This window comes from Pan paniscus, chromosome 3, assembly GCF_029289425.2.
Source record: "Pan paniscus chromosome 3, NHGRI_mPanPan1-v2.0_pri, whole genome shotgun sequence".
Lineage (NCBI taxonomy): Eukaryota > Metazoa > Chordata > Mammalia > Primates > Hominidae > Pan > Pan paniscus.
The window spans coordinates 85908063-85921038 of record NC_073252.2 but is presented as its reverse complement, the minus strand read 5'-3'; positions in this window follow the sequence as shown (position 1 = coordinate 85921038).

Below are 12976 nucleotides of genomic sequence, written 5' to 3'. Positions count from 1 at the left end.
TATTGTTTTAGTTTTTTAAAAATTTAACATATTTAATTGTGGAAAGTGAAATTAAATGTATGATTTCTCTAATTGATTTCTAAAGTTTTATTAACCCATAAACAAGCTAGATACTAATTATTTATATTTAAGCTTTAAACTTCACATGGTTGCATACACTTTTTGTAATAATCTGCCTACATTGTATTATAAAAATAGAAATTACACATTCAGTCAAATGGATGTTTTCCTTCTAGTGGAAGTGTTTCTAGAGTACATATTGTAATTTACTAAAATGTTTGACATCAAATTCCTTTTTCTGTCATTATAATTTCTGGCACATGCATTTCACATAAATGTTGGTCAAAGGATGTTTCTAGCACCCCTCCCACCCCAAAAGTTGTTGCTTCTCAATGTTTGTGAAACAAAATTATATGCCTTTCTTTTTCAGAGCTGGGTCATATGGGCTAGTGAGTTTACTCATTGGCATGTGATTTGGACTTTCATCAAACCAGCTAACCAAGATGAAAATGTCAACTTATTTGAATGAACACATCTATGTTACTTAAAAAAAAAAAAAGCATGTTGGCATAACATACACAAACACGATATTGGATTTATTTTTATTCTTTGGACTTAAAAATGTAGTCGATTCTTATCATTACAAAAGAAAAGATGAATATTTTTAAAAAGAGTGAAATTATAGAAACATTCAAAAGGAAAAAAGTATCCAGAATATTACTATCAGACATAACCATTGTTATTTTGGAATATTATCTTTAAATCTTTTAACTAGACATATATTTTAATATTCCTTTTCATTTTTGAGATAATTATGTCCACATAGTTTTATGTAATGCTTTTTAATTAACTTCATAATAAAATAGTTGTAAAGCATTAATTTGGCATCATGTGCAATTTGGATGAAATTATTCCATTGCATGACATTGTTACATTGTTTGTGAACATGAGAATTTATAAAATTATGGAATTATAATTTTAATTTTATAATCATTATAGGTCTAGAATAAAGTCTTAATTTTTATAATCAAATTATATGTTTGGCTTAAAATACATTATAATTTCACTTAATTTTGCAGATTACCATGAGTGGTATATAAAAATGGTAGCATTAGCTTTATTTGTGGGTAGGGAGTTGGCGGGGGGTGGTGCCCGTATGATAGAAAACACACTACACAGTCAAGAGACTTGAGTGTCTAAAGCCTGGCTCCCTTCAAAAGCAATGAACTCTGTGATCTTGGCCTAGTGACCCTGAGTTTTAATTTCTTTAGCTGACAGTTAGGGGATGAAATTAGATCAGGGGTTCCCAAGCTATAGTCTGTGGATCAGTGTTCATTTTAGACAAAGTTCTATCCAGTATGTGATAAAAGGGAAAACAAGTCAGTAAGTTTATCAGATAACAAAACTTATTTAAATATATTTTTCTCTCTTTTTCACCCCCTAAGGTTATAGCCTTCTCAGGAACCTTAGATGATGACCCCTTCTGACTCTAAAATTCTGAAGCTATAAAGTAAGGTCTTAGGGACTCGAGAAGTAAAATATCAACTTAGTTAGAGGGTCAGAAAGACAAAAAATAAAAAGAAAACATAAAATATGTCATGAAGACAGAGAAAGAAGTTATTTGTGGTGTTTTAGCAATTTTGAATTTTTAATGTTATCTGGTGCTCTGTAAAGACAATAGAGGCAAGTTGACTGCAGTTATAGAATGCAACTTCCTGTTCTGCTGGTGAAACTTCAGCCTCAATTCCTGGCAGAGGTTAACATTTAACACGACCTTAGTTGGGCCTTCCAATTTTTCTCATGGTTAGATAGAGAGAGATTATTTAAATCAGCTTCACTAGTCTCATTTTACATTTTAATCTGATAAAACAGGGTGACCAGAAAGCCAGATCCGATGGAAGGAGGAAGGGCACGTTTGCTTTTCCTTCTCATTTCCATTAGCTTTATGTCCTTATATCTCTAGAGCACATAAAGCTAGGGAAATATGGGTTTTCTTACATAGCTGCTTTTAAAATACTGCTTTGCAACTCACTATGTATAAAAACCAGTCAGTAGTGCATTGATAGATGACTCTTTAGTGAGTTTGGAAGTGAAATTATAGCTGTGAGGACACATTTGCAGGCAAATGCTGGGGTGTGTTTAAAAAGCTGTATGCCCAGGGTTCAAATCAGGGCTCTGGTGGCTGCATTTGGGTAGATGAGTCATTCATCTGTCGTGACCTCTGGAGTTATCCTCATTCAGACAGCTTTCAGATTCATTCACGTAGACATGATATGTGTATGTCTTGAGGATAATAATCAAGAGCTTCCCCCTTTATCATGAATTACAGAAAGGATTTATAAACCTTAAGTAGAGTTTGAAATATTTTTCCAAACCAAAATAATATATTTACTTTTATCTACAACACTATGTTTTTGTAGTCTTCCAAATATTTCCCTCTAATTGCTTTTGTGCTGAGTTCTTCACTTTGATTGATGTGATTCAATTCTGTATGGAAGGCATAGCTCATTATTAAAGATCTGGAAATATACTGATATAATTGATTCTCATTTTAAAGTTTCACGTTTTATTTTCTCATTCATTAGGAGTAACTTCTTATACAGCTTCTGTTTTTGCAGATGCATAACATAAATAGGTTTCAATTTCCTAGTTTCTCTCTTTTTAAATGTGGGCGACAGAAGATGTGAATTTAATTCCTTCTGGTCCCTCATTCTGTCCAGGGTTTCCATTCATGTGGTTGTTCATAAGCATTATAGGCACACTTGGCTTTTGGGCATAAATTTATTCCCTACTCAACAATAGAAATGATTTTTCTCTGAACTGGGACTGTGGAATCGATGGCTCTGGTTAAATGATGTCTTTGTCTGAGTCTCACTTTTTAATGTTTACCTCAGTTGCTTTTCCATTAACTCTAAGTTGCAGGGCACCTTTGTTCAAGGGCACTTTTGTAGAGGTAAACAAAGTTGGCTGGAGGTTACACAGACAGAAGTGATATCAAAGAGAGTCACATGTCTGGTGCTCCAGCTGCTGCAGCATTCAGGAGGCAAATTCCAAGAATGGGTCAATTTTATCAGTGTTTAAAAGAATAAAGAAATGTTAGAAGACTCCCAGAGCCTGGCCCCACATCTATTTTCAATCTGCTTTGTTCGTGGCAAAGGGCATTCTAAAAAACAGGCAAGACAAGCGGTGAAGCAATCAGCTATAAATAGCAGAGCCTCTGTTTGTTTGAAGACAGTGTGTTCTGTCAAGGACTGCGAATATTTGGGTTCTTGCAAAGAACTGTGTCTAATTTTACTCAAATTTGCAAGTATAGATGAGAAAATCAAAGAAAAAAGTGCCCAAGAGAACACAGCACATCATACCGGTGTTTAATGTTCTGTTTCATTTTGGTTTTTTGTTCTAGTCACAGGGCGGAAAATTTCCACTTTGCCTAGATTGTCTGCTGTTGCAGGGCTGCTCCGCAAACTCCATTCACTTTATGGAGCATCTGCCACATGCCAGAAACGAAGGCATGAGCATCAGAAACACAAAAGAAACATTCCCACCCATAGCCTTGTAGAGGAGAAAGGCAAGAGAACTGAGAATTCTAACTTACAATCCCACGTGCTGAGTGCTACAAAGAGGGTGATGTGGAAAGAAAGGTGAGGACTTAGGGTAACTAACTCATCCTGGTTTGTCTGGCAGTTTTCTGGTTTTAACACTGAAAGTCTTGTGTTCTGGGAACCCCCTTAGTCCCAAGCAAACCCAGACAGTCGTATTAGTGACGTACTCAGTGGGAATTGCTGGAGGGTGTAATGGGACTGGGGAGGGAATAGGATGTTAGAAAATTTCCCAGAAAAGAAGAAATGTTTAAGCTGCATCTGAAAGGCTGAGGTAGAAAAAGATATGTGTGCTAGGCAGAATAATGGCTCCCGAAAATAAGCAGGGACTAATCCTTAGAGCCTGTGAATGTTATCTTATATCGCAAAAGGGATTTTGCCAATGTGATTAAATTAAGATCTTGAGACAGAGTGTTCTGGATTATCTGGGTGGGCTTCTCTGTAAACATAAATGTTCTTATAAAAAGGAGATAATCCTGCTAACAGAGAAGCTGACAGTGGAAGAGGTGACAATGGAAGCAGGAGGTCAGAGGAAGGGGTCACCAGCCCTGGAATGGGGTCACCAGCCCTGGAATGCCTGTGGTCTCCAGAAGGTAGGAAAGGCAAGGAAATAGATTCTCCCCCAGAGCAGCCAGAAGGAGCTGGCCTTGCAACACCTTGACTTTAGCTGAGTGAAACTGATTTCTGGTTTCCGGCCTGTAGATGGTAAGAAAATAAGTGAGTTGCTGGGTTTTTGTTTTGTTTTGTTTTGTTTTGTTTTTTTGAGATGGAGTCTCGCTCTGTCGCCCAGGCTGGAGTGCAGTGGTGTGATCTCCATTCTCCTGCCTCAGCCTCCTGAGTAGCTGGGACTACAGGTGCCCACCACCACGCCCTGCTGATTTCTTGTACTTTTAGTAGAGACGGGGTTTCACCTTGTTAGCCAGGATGGTCTTGATCTCCTGACCTCATGATCCACCCGCCTCAGCCTCCCAAAGTGCTAGGATTACAGGCGTGAGCCACAGCGCCTGGCCGTAAGTGCTGTTTTAAGCCACTAAGCTTGCAGTGATTTGTGTCAGCAGCAGCAGGAGATGAATACAGGAGGGAATGCGGGGAAGGGCAATCTAGGCAGGAGGCTAGCATGACAAAACCTGTAAGAGGGCAAGGGATGTTCAGGATACCACAGGCAGTCAGGGTGTCTGCAGTGACGCATGCATGGAAACACAGTAGGAGAGGAAGCTCTGGAGAAAGGCAGAGGCTGGGCTGTGAAAGTTTTTCCTCCATATTGAAGACAATGAAGACATACTCAATGCTTTAAAGCAGGGCCATAATGTGATTATATTTCATTTTGGAAAAGTCTTTTTGGTAACAGGATGGGAAAGTAGATAATTGTGAGGAGGAAGTAGATTCAAAGAAGCAGAGAAATCCACTTAGATTTGATTGATTGGAATGATTACATTGTCCAGGCAAGAAAAGATAGGACTCCTGATGGCCAAAGGGGACGAAGAACGGGGCAGTTTCTAGAGATTCTTAGGAGGTGGATTATACAGGACTTGGTGTCCACCAAGTGAGGCAAAGAAAAGGTTGAAATTTTCATTTGGGTGCTTTGGAGGATGGGGCTGTCAATGCAGAGATGGGAATACAGGAGGAGCAGTGTGTATACAGGCTGTGGGTGGGAACGATGGGTTAGCTTTCAGGATTACAGAGGAATGAAATGCTTTCAAATAAGTGCATCTTTGTTCCATTCAAAAATTGAATGCCACTGATAATCATCCGGCACCTCTCAAGATGTGAAAGATTAAAATTACATTTTAAAAGCCTAAGTTACAGGCCAAACGTGATGGCTCACACCTGTAATCCCAGCACTTTGGAAAGCTGAGGTGGGAGGCTTGCTTGAGGCTAGGGAGTGTGAGCAAGACCCCATCTAAGTTATGGTATTACATCACAAAAATACCACAATTTCTGTACTTAAAAATACCATAGAATACTAAAAACAGGTATTCTAGTCACCATTATTTCATTTTTGACTTTTGGAAACACACTTCTATTTCAAGGTTCTACTTTTCCCTTTTCCTCCACTGGAATAAAAATATCCTGTATTGTAGATATTTTTATATTTATCTTATTTCTTCATTTAGGGAGATAAGCTTCTGAAAACCAGGACCATGTTACATTCAACTTTGTGTCCTCACAACCTAGTACAGGATCTGCACATAGTTGTGCTTAATCAATATTTGTTGAATTCAACTATTTACTATTGTTCTTCCTCATAGTAGAGCTGACTTTACATTTCCCAATGCCTTATCATGTCTTTCTCATCACATCTAGTTGCTGAAGTCACTTGGATATAAAGGCATAAGGCACACCTTTGGTCATGATGAGAATAAAAATCCAGTTTGGTGACATACCAAGGCTCCTTTATGAATTTTCCACTGTTGTCAGGTTGTTTTCAAAGTGATAAAAATTTCCACACATTAAAGAAAAATTTGACCAAGAATTTTTCTTTCATCTCTTTAGCACTCTTCCCATGAACCACAGAGAAAAACTATAGCAGTAGATAAGATAATGCATAGCTTTCCTTAAAGATGATTTATAAGTACAGGGTGGAGTGGTTCGGTAAGTAGTTATTTCGTACAAGTGTCAATAAAGAATGTGCCTTTTTGCTTGGGGCTGTTAGAGGTAGAATTGTTGGTTGAAGTATTGCAGAATGTGCCCTTATTTGGAAATAGGGTCTTGTTTGTTTTTTGTTTTGAGACGGAGTTTTGCTCTTCTTGCCCAGGCTGGAGTGCAATGGCACGATTTCGGCTCACTGCAACCTCCACCTCCAGGGTCCGAGCGATTCTACTGCCTCAGTCTCCCAAGTAGCTGGGATTACAGGTATACCCACCACGCCTGGCTAATTTTATATTTTTAGTAGAGACGGGGTTTCTCCATGATGGTCAGGCTGGTCTCAAACTCCCGACCTCAGGTGATCCGCCCGCCTCCGCATCCCAAAGTGCTGGGATTACATGCATGAGCCACCGCACCTGGCATGGAAATAGAGTCTTTACCCAGAGGTAAACAATGTAAAACGAGGTCACTAAGAATAGCCCTAATCTAATACAACTAGTCTTTGTAAAAAGGAGAAATTTGGACACAGAGCCTGATGCACAGAGGGAAGATGATCTGTGAACTTGGAGGATGGGAATGATGCACCTCTAAGCCAAGGGGCACCAAACATTGCCAGAGAACCACTGGAGTCTAGGAAAAGCCAGGGGAAGATGCTTCCTCTGCAGGTTTCTGAGGGAGTATGACCCCGCCGACTCTTGAGTTTGGACTTCTAGCCTCCAGAATTGAGAGACAGATATTTCTGTTATTTAGTCGTTATCCAATTTGTGGCACTTTTGGTGATAGCTCTAGCACACTCATATGGGGGATCATAGACTGTATACCAGCGCCTCATCCTACCACTTTTTTTTTTTTGACTTGAAATATCTTAGAATAAAAGCATATGTTAACAGTTCCAAATTCAAAGAAAGTTAGCAAAGTTTAAATATTTCTGTTTAGGACAGGAAAAGAATCATTTTGGCTGTTAAACAAATAAACATTGAAAAATAGTGAAAATTTTTGCTAAACAGAACTGGCAATCATGCCAGTAGAGCCTATCATTGCTCTATTCATACCTGGGGGAAATTTTCTAGATATGACTGGCAGCCATGAGATGCCATCACAGAATAGAGATGGGATTTTATTTTTTATGTAAGGTGCAGAGACTGACAATCTTAATAATCACTTAAACTAAGATTGCTTATGGTCATTTGTGTAAGAAGTACTATATTTCCATTTCACTATACACCTCACATTTGCAGCTAGTTATCTAATATGTCTTTCCTGCAATTTTGAAGATGTCAAGATGTTAAGGACCATGTGCGACTTGTTCCTGGCTGTATCCCTGTGCCAGTGGGTGTCCCAGGCATCAGTGGTTGTGAGAGGAAGGAACAGAGGCAAAGAGGATGGGAGAGAGCAGAAGAGAAGAATCAAATTTGGTTTTATTCTTCATTTAAAATCTTCACATTTTTCCATCACAATATATGGCAGTATTTCAATCTAATTCTTTTCAAAAATAATATTGTGCCATATTTAAAAATTTGTTTTTATTTTTTCTGAAGTAAAGATATTTTTATTTTCTCAGAATGGGATTAAGAGCCTATGATATGATTGTTCCATTAGAATATTAGTTATTTATAATATTACATTTTCTATTTTATTTTTTGAGCATTATATTTCAATCTCTATTCTCTCTCGGCCAACTATCTTGTAAATGTCCCCACAAGGGAGATGTTATAGATAAATAATTGTGAGAAAAAATAATTGTAAACAAATCCCTATGGGTCTATAGGCACTTTGTCATATTAAAGGAAAAGGGCACAGGGATATATTTCAATCTGAGAATCAGGTTACCTGTTTGCATTCTGCCACCCTGAATAAAGGTGCTTTGACACTGAGTAAAGCTCTTAAGCACAGTTTTATTCTTTGGAATAAAAACTTCTCAACAAACATTTTGCATTGATTACTTGATAACCATCTTTAAATGTTATGAACATCTGGGAATAAAAAATTCTGTCTGATTGCAAAGTGCTATATTGCTTGTGTTTCTGTATAAAACTCATTCAGGAGATTGTTTCTTCTCAGCATTAAAAAAATAAAGCCAGCATCAGCATTTTGCAAAAGGACCAGGCACAGTGGCTGGTCCTTCCCGGCACTTTGGAAGAATGAGGCAGGCAGCTCACTTGAGCCCAGGAGTTCAAGACCAGTCTGGGAAACATGGCAAACTCTGTCTCTACAAAAAATACAAGAATTAGCTGCTATGGTGGCATGCACCTGTAGTACCAGCTACTTGGGAGACTGAGGCTGGAGAATCACCTGAGTCCAGGATGTCAAGCCTGCAATGAGCCAAAATGTAGACCTTTAAAATGATGACTTTCCCATTTGAATCAGTCTTCAGGGAAGACTATGCATTCATTTAAATTAGGTTAATAGTGTTTAAAACATGGCTGAAACTTCCCTTTTCAATTGCAGTCAAAGCTTTTCTCATTCTTTGAATATCCTCTTTGATGGCAAGTTTTTATACTCATAATATTTAAATTAAATATTTAATTTGATATTAAAAATGGCTAAAATGCCAGGCGTGGTGGCTTATGCCTGTAATTCCAGCACTTTGGGAGGCCAAGGCCAGAGGATCACTTGAGGCCAGGAGTTCGAGGCCAGCCTGGCCAACATGGTGAAACCCTGTCTCTACTAAAAATACAAAAATTAGCTGAGCATGGTGGTGCATGCTTGCAATCTCAGCTACTTGGGAGGCTGAGGCATGAGAATCGCTTGAACCCGGGAGGCAGAGGTTGCAGTTAGCTGAGATGGCATCATTGCACTCCAGTCTGGGCAACAGCATGAGATTCTGTCTCGGGGAAAAAAAAAAAAAAAAAGGCTAAAAGTCACTGTAACCAAATATAACGAATGAGGTGTCACTATAAAATGACACTTTCTGGTATGCTCATGTAATAGCTCTGAATGTTACTTCCAAAAGTTGTTTCAGAAACAGTTAGGCAGGGTCAACATATTGAGATTAAAGGTAAAATCGCCCATGGTTATCCTCTGGAAATAAAACATTTACTTGCACTTCTATATCATGATGTATTAGTAAGATAAAATCTTATTGCTATATGGTTATAACTCTTGTTCATGACAGATGATGTGAAACTCAGGAACAAAGTGAGAAAAACGTGCTCTAGTGAAAGTCTAAGGGTGCTCTTCATCTCCAGGCCTGCAACATACAACAAATAAATTCCCTTCTTTTCCTGTGAACAGAAGAGGTGGTTTGGGATAAACATAATGAGAGTCTTAGAAAAGCAGGCATATGTGTGTGCGTGTTTCTTCCTTTGAGGTTGAGGTGAGCTCACAAGAGAAAACATGCCTCATGCCATTGATACTGTAGTCTCTAGCTCTAGGGTTGCCCTGGGATTTCCATAGACTTCAAAATGCTCAAGGCATCTGGGGGATTGATTGTTTTGCGCACTGGCGGTCAGCAGTCTGCTCTCGTAGACTGGAAAATGGACTGAGTGCTCCTTTCCATGCCTGGCCAGCAACAGCACCACTTGCATTCCTGTCCTGTGGGAAAGCGTATGTGAGTACCTCATAGCCTACAGGCCTAGAGCAATGTAGCAGTTGCATCTGATCATGTAACCTCACTGAAGCTGTCGTGTGTAGTCCAGTCTCAGTTTGGTGTTCTGTCCAAGGAGCACAGTTCTTAACCGAACATATTTGAAAAGTTAATCAATATGTTCATTGTATAATTTGCAATGCATTAAAGTGAATACTTATGGCCCTTCTGGAATATTTCTGGGATCCCTGTTCTTTCACACCTTATACTCTTTGACACGAATTATAGATTCTCATTTGCCAACTGCAATTCCCCCTCTCCTGCTAGGCCCTTCCATTCCTCTTGCCTCTTGGATTCTGCAGTATTCTGTTTGTTCTCCAATTCTGCATCCCAAAAGATTAGAAAAGAGTTTTGCAGAGATAAGCTGACTTTAGGGAAAGTGAATAGAAATTGGCCTGATAAACTGGAAGTCAATGGACATACCAATAATTGTTATTGTGTTTAGTTTGTAATTTTAGCTTACAAATTCTAGTGTCTGTGCTGAGCTCCCATTGTGACTCGATATGTTCTTTCTATTTCCTACAATGTCCTAGCTACCCCATCCTCACAGTATTTTTGGCTGTGATTGTTGTTTATATGATATCCTTTTAATTCTCCTGCATCTCTGACCTCTCTCTATTTCACTGCATTGTCGACTTCTTGCCTCATAATTTAGTTTGTCTCCTCAGATTCAAGCCACATGTCCTCTGCCTTGTCTTGCATTGTCTGATTGCAGGGGTAGGGACAAAAGCGAAAGATAAGACAAGGGCAGAGGAGAGGCAGGGACACAATAAAGGAAGATGCCTCAATTTAGGCTGGGGAGAGTCTGCATGCAAGGCAGGCAGGTGTCGATGCAGAGATCAGGAGGCGAGGATGGAAGATTTGCCTCTAGGGAAGATACTCTAAGAGCTCTGCTGTGGTTTCCCAGAGCAGTTTTTTAAAAAGGATCCTGAAACTGACTTGAAGAATGGATGCATCATTGGAATAATCACATAGACTTTCAAGGATTCTACTTTGAAGGTGTCAACACCATTGAAAGGTAGACATTTTGCTGTATTTCAGAGAAGAATCACTTCTGTGCCTTTATAGCCATATCTCCTACATCTGTGCTATTGTTCTTCATATCTGAAATAGAGGTTGATAGTCATCACTAATGATGCAGATGGAGCTTTGTTTTTTTAAATATGTAGTATACCTGAGGCCAGGCGTGGTGGTTCATGCCTGTAATCCCAGCACCGTGGGAGGCCGAGGCAGGTGGATCACTTGAGGCCCCGAGTTGGAGACCAGCCTGGCCAACATGGCAAAACCCTGTCCCTACTAAAAGTACAAAAATTAGCCGAGTGTGGTGGCACACGCCTCTAGTCCCAGCTACTCAGGAGGCTGAGGCAGTAGAATCGCTTGAACCCAGGAAGCAGAGGTTGCAGTGAGCTGAGATCGCACCAGTGCACTCCAGCCTGAGGGGGCGACAGAGCAAGACTCTGCCTCAAAAAAACAAACAAACAAAAACAAAAACAAAAACAAACAACAACAAAAAACGACAACAACAAAAAAACTGTATACCTGAAAGATTAGATAAGGAGCCAAGGCACTAACACATTTCCAAAATATATTATTTTCTTTAGTAACTAGGGAACTTAAATTCTCTAGACTTTACTTTTTCATGCAGGCTATTAAGGGTCCTAGTTTCGTGCCCTAGTGAAAAAATTTGGGGGTCCTTCAGCAAGAGTCAAAAGGCTAAAATAGGCAACAAAAGAGCTTTCATATGGACAGTTCTCAGGAACCTGAAAAAGCAAGCTCTCATCTCTTCAGCCCTGTCTCTCACTGTTTCTCAGAAACAACATCTCATTTTTTGGTCTTTACTTTCACATCTGAAGCAAATATCTTTTGACTGCCTTTTACCCACTCAAATCTCTCCATACTTTAAGGTCCAGATCAAGTCTAAACTCTCCCAAGACTCATGTTGACTGCTCCAGTTCACATTAATAGGTTCTCTGAACTCCTATGGAAGATTTCGATTTTTTCATCAATTCTGCTCATCCTAGAGTTGTGCCGTGGGTGTCAGTTTTGTCTTGGTAATCAACCATATGATAGCGATTTCTGAGGAGTGGGATTATTGTGCACCTTTTGTATTCTCTGCCCATTTAAACCTACTCAACACATTATATAATGAGTCTTCAGTCAATACTAGCCAACTATAGTTAATCAACAAATAAAATACCATCCCAGAGCCCAAGATAAAAGAATGTTCTTTGGTAATAAGGAGTTGATAAGGGTCAAAATCTTGGGAGAGCTATTCAAGATCTGAGCTAGGAAAAGCTAAATATTTTGTGGAGTTAATATAAGTCATACCTCAGACAGGAAACATAAACCACAGTTATTTTTTAGAAAGATTTCTTCCACATAAGCTCCATGTTGAGAAATTGTTGCACCTAATTATTGGTTAACCTGCTTTTCAACAAGAAAACAAATTTGATACCTGCAGAGAATCAATCATGAAAGATTTTACTTCATGAGATTTGGGACTTTCAGCAAGCTCATTTTGTGAAGTTCATTTTCCTCATGAGGAAAACAGAGAATCCCTTGGTTCAAGAACCTGGTCTCTTGACACTGCATGCACAAAGTGTAAATGTGGGAAGACATAGTACATCAGGCAGAATTGGAAGGTGAAAAGACCAGGAGAAGCTCTGCAAATTTCTAATTTGACCCAATTTTTCTTACACAGTGATAACTGCTGCCCAGATTTAAGATTCAACTAAACCTCAAGCTGTTAAGACATTACATTTACTCATAAAAATGATCGAATGGAATATTTATCAGCTTAATGGGTATTGTGTGAAGTTAAACACAAAACAGACAAAGATCTAGAATGCAACAGTCATCAATACAGGGCAAGGAGACAACAAAAATAAGGTTTAATTAACACCAAAATTAAGACTGTATAGTATGCACAAACAAAGTGTTGAAAGTGTTTTATGAATCGTTGGCTTAAACATATCTGCATGGAAGAGCTGGGAGAAAGCGTTGCTCTTCTTTCTATTTCTTTAAAGGGGAGCCTCTGAGACACAGGGATCATTTTTGTTTTGGTAGGTGGAGTTCACTAACCAAAATGACAACAAACTCTGGGAAATGGGCACTTACTCCATGGCATCTGTTCAAACCTCCTAAAACCAGGCATGTTTTCCTGTCTGATGTATAAGCCACCCAGGCACAAATTAAAAGCAGATGC